This window comes from Limulus polyphemus, unplaced genomic scaffold, assembly GCF_000517525.1.
Source record: "Limulus polyphemus unplaced genomic scaffold, Limulus_polyphemus-2.1.2 Scaffold567, whole genome shotgun sequence".
Lineage (NCBI taxonomy): Eukaryota > Metazoa > Arthropoda > Merostomata > Xiphosura > Limulidae > Limulus > Limulus polyphemus.
Genome location: NW_013666177.1, coordinates 116,281 through 121,591, shown reverse-complemented (window position 1 = coordinate 121,591; position 5,311 = coordinate 116,281).

Sequence of the window (5,311 nt, the reverse complement as noted above, 5' to 3'; positions counted from 1 at the left end):
CGCCTTATCCACCTGGCCATGCCGGTCTCAGCTCTTTGACATGCATTGTTGTGTTTAACTCTCAGCAATGTGAGTGAATGAAAGAACAATATTATAAATAATTAAGATTAACTCACCCATATTTACTACTTTTTTGTAGCAAAGATTTCGTTGTTCTTGACAGAACAACTTATAACAACAACAACAAAATAATTTTTTAGACAATATAGAACTCGTGCAGCAGAAATATCACAACAAAAACGTATTTCTATGAGGTACAGAACATATAAAATAGTTATGTAAGAGGTATATTGATAATCACAAGTTTTGTTGAGGGAAAATTCGAACTTAATACAAAGTGTTTCAAAATTCAGACAAAGAAAATTTTCTATTTAATTTTCGTCAATATCATACCACTAAATACACTATTTGTGGACAGTGCCATTGATCTTTGCAATAATCCGCATACTGAAAGATACTCAATTCAAATCACCAATCTCGTATTTTTGAAAGAGAGAGAGAATGTAGTAAAATGAAAGTGATGCTAGTTTACGAGAAAAGCGATTTAGGTATCTTGTACAATATAATGTTGAAACACTTTGCACCACGTTCAAACTTTCCTGAATGAAACGTATGGTCATTACCATTTAATATATGCTTATTCTAAATATGGAGTTTTGTTCATAATCGCTCTGTAATTACCATGTTCGTGAAGCTAAATAAAATGTGGTCTTACGACATCGATACCTTTTGTAAATGATACCATAATCAATGTGAAGAATAGGAAGTATAAGAGTGATATCGTTCTTAACAACATTAAAGATGCCTAGCATCCATGGCTCAGGCTTTATATTTTACTGTCAGAACATAATTGTAGGATTATTTTCCAATTGTATTTTACCCATTTTAGTAAGATATCCTACCAACGAATAATGAGCAATATGACTTCGATTTGTATTGGTTTAGACACTTATATCAAATGAAGGTTGTATTGGTTTAGACACTTATATCAAATGAAGGTTGTATTGGCTTAGACACTTATAATCAAATTAAGGTTGTATTGGCTTAGACACTTATATCAAATTAAGGTTGTATTGGCTTAGACACTTATATCAAATTAAGGTTGTACTGGCTTAGACACTTATATCAAATTAAGGTTGTACTGGCTTAGACACTTATATCAAATGAAGGTTGTATTGGTTTAGACACTTATATCAAATGAAGGTTGTATTGGCTTAGACACTTATAATCAAATTAAGGTTGTATTGGCTTAGACACTTATATCAAATTAAGGTTGTATTGGCTTAGACACTTATATCAAATTAAGGTTGTATTGGCTTAGACACTTATATCAAATTAAGGTTGTATTGGCTTAGACACCTATATCAAATGAAGGTTGTATTGGTTTAGACACTTATATCAAATGAAGGTTGTATTGATTTTAATACTTATATCAAATTAAGGTAAGAACACTAAGTCAAAGTTAGAAAGGTTTAATAAATACTGAACAGAGATATTGAAATAGTTTGGTTTATATTCGGTTTTAATAAAACTATTTTAATAAGCCATGTAAAGCATTGGACTATTAATCGTGTTAAAAAAGTTCTCAACTTCGCAATCAACAACATTTACTAGAGTCTTTACTAGAAGGATAGACAATTATAAAAGAAAACAACAAAAACAGTAACAGCATCAATACGCTGATGTTATTAACAATCAATATACTTACATAAGTTAAACGAGAGCATATGGTTAAACAAAATCAATAGCAGGAGAAACATTAAATGAAAATACAAATATTTTTATAAAATATTCAAAGGTTTATTTTTACTGTAGGTTTTTGTTCAGTTGACTTTTAATCTGCTGCTTTTAAGACATGTATATTCAGCATTTTTCTTTGTTATCTAAACCTTTTTTTTTCAATTTTTATGCGGAATTATGAAGATCAACGACGGAATCTGTTTTTTATACAGATCTGAGAACAAGCGCCTGCGTAATTATTTTCCAACTTAATGTTCAATCTGTATCTCCATTTGCCGGCCTTATAAGTGGTTTGTTGACTGATCAGAGCTGGAAAAAATGATGAAAACATCGTTGAAAATGTCATTGTTAGTCATAATTAAATTTCTCTTGAACTTTTACTTAGTTTAATACAAATTGCAAGCTCAATAAAATAAAATGGATTACATTATAGTTTCCAATCTTTGTATATATATAAACATTTCTATGCTCACCCAATTTTAAATCAACCTTGTAGCAAAATTGTGTTTGAAAACTGTAAATTATCTACTGATCTCACTGGCATGAGTAAACAGCAGTATAATTTAGTGTACCTTTATTTGTTGAAAGTTTATTGTGTAGGCATAGCTGTTTCCAAACTTTGGTAATGCAATGATATAAATTGGATACATCTTTTTTTTTTGATGTCATCATTAAAACATATAAAATAATTTCGCGCTATTAAAAGGTTTTAAAAAAATATAAAATTAAAAGATTTAAGCACAAGTCACTTTTCAAATTTCTGCAAAAATCAAAACAAACAAGATTTAATGTAAGTGTTAGAAAAAGTATCTAAAAACACGGACGATGAGATTTCTTGCCTGTAGATTATCCTGCTTTTTCTTCTTTTTTTTTCGAAAGCTATTAATGGTTTATTTGGTTAACGAAAGAAAAAAGCAGTGAACAAGCTTTTGGCTAATTTTGCGTAGAGTTTACAAGATCCAGCAATAGCACAATTGGATGGTGGCAGGTTGTGGTAATAACGATACAAGGCGGGGCTGTGGTTATATACCAGCAACAAACAGCAGAGTTCAGAGAGCTACTATACAATGTGCGTGCCGTGGGCTTGAGCACCTAACACCAAATTGGCCACAGAGATAAGATTCGTGATCTACAGCGAATCCGCCCTTTGCTGTCAAACACAAATAAAGCTGAGCCACACAAAGCACGGGTCTGTTATTTGTATCCACTATTTGATCTAGAATCGATAAAAATGCCTACTGTTAGGCATAGGTGGGGGGCTCTTTACTAAAATACACATTAAAGCCCCATGGAGTCTTGTAGAATAATCAGATTAAACGGCCAAGTCTTCAGATTTCTCCCTACTTTGTGGAAAACAATGTCTCTGAGAACAGTCCATATGACACGCCGTTTCGAGCAAACATATCCATTAGACCCTATCAAGAATCCATTAGGGCCCTGGATGGAAGGACAGAGTTGAGGTAACTAGAGAAGAGGTTACGTGAGGACTTTTTACAAGTAGATCACGCGAATTCTTACCCTGTATATAGACGGAATACAAGATAGAAGCTAGATTGAATAGGATTCCACGGACCACAGCTTCGTATAATGAAGACATCACTGCATGAAATTTTTCTTGCAATAACTTGTTGAAGATGTATGTTGTTTTTTCCATGATGAGCTCACTGAAAGGCAAGTAATTCATGCATATTAGATAAATTCAAAATATCTCACTGTACGTACTGAAAATTACATAGTAAGTCTATTTGAATTACAAAAAAAATTCTAATCCTTTCTCACTTTTGTGACTTACACGCAAAGTTTTATATATTTTATTGATGACTAGCTACCTAGCTACAGTAAACCTTGTTGGGTTCTAATATCGTCTAATCGAGCAAATGTGATTCAGTGGGCAAAAACAAAAGATAACAACACAATTATATACATGATCACAGGTTTAAATGAATTGTTTAACTAAGTTTTGGTTCCAATCCAAATTTCTCGGGATTTTATCCGTTGTACTATTATTGAAACTCTGAATTTTTTAATTGCAGTCTAAATAGACTTTTGAAAACTAGAAACTAATCTTCTATAAAGATCCATATAAAGAGAAAGATATATTTGAAAGAACTTGGTTTTTACCCTTGTTGGTGATGAAATAGTATTTGAATGACGTGCTTGTCGTTAAGTTAGTTGGTTCGTAAAGTTTTTAAGAATATTTAAATAATGCAAAGATTAATGTGCAGTTTGTAGGTCCTTTATATTGTATAATTTTGTAATTAAAAAACTGTCTGTAACCGAGTACATGGTATGGAAGCTTAAGTTTTAACATGTTTGTTATGATAGTTATCACAGGTTGTTTGTTACTGGTGTATATAACTGTTTCGACGCACAATGTTGAAAGAACAATATCAACATTATTCATTATTAATAATTTTGATATTTTTGAGCAATTTAGATCAAAGTCTATGATTAGTTTCTAACGTTTCATTATTTTAAAAGATGTGCCTTTTCATTATATAAAATAAGACTCTTTATCAATAGTTATTCGGTTTTTTTGATCATATACGAATTAAACATACTGATTGCTTTAGTAAAATTTGTCTTTTTTAGTTATCGAAAGAATACGGAAAATCTGTCAAATAATCTGAAGATGAAAATGAAGGTGAAAATCAAACGTAAAATTAAACATTCGTGTGTAACAAACCTTGTGTACAAAATAGGCTTAGAGCTTAGGATAGAGACCCCGAGGGTTCAAGTGTAGCCGTCCATAATTATAAACTGCAATAAGAGGGAAGCGGCTACTCTTAATCTTAACCAAAACACGAAGTTGACTGCCATTTTTATAACGCATCCACAAGAGAAACTAGGAAGCGTATTTTGTATCAGCACATATCAAACCAGAGACCCTCGGATCTCCAATCTGATAGGCTATCCCGAGGCCATGCTTGGGCAACGAAACTTTAAGTATAAAATATGAATTACACGTACTCTTTTTACCACATAACTCCACACTTTAGAGAAATAATATGAATAATTCAACCATTAAAACAACAACAACAATAGCATTCTCTTTCGATTAGTTTAGATTGCTAGTTATGTCTTAAATAACATGGTTGATATCAAGATTTCTAGTATAGGTTATTTACTTCCCATTAGTGTAATAAGTGGAATTTTTGAAGTTTGGACAAACACCTTGAAAAGAATATTTGCAATTTTAATGATTTATTTAATATGCATACCAAGAAACTTCCCGTACATATTCGGAGCCTTTCGATTTGGTGTACAATTGATGTTTTCGTCTAAACTTAACCTTTTCTTGCTTCGTCTGTTCTATACAATATTCATCTCAGGAACATATTAGATGCCAAAGTTCTGTTACATATAACTTAATGCTCCTGATCAGGGATATTTTATACAGGAGAGACGACTCAAAGTTGTGAAAAAAGCAGAAACTTGTTTTAAGCAGTATTGTTTCTGGGCTAGAGATCAACACCTTCGAGTCTTCTAATACAGTAGACGCTTTTACACATTTCCAATCATGCATTCATGCAGTACATACCCACCCACACCTCTAACTTAGTAGTGTTAC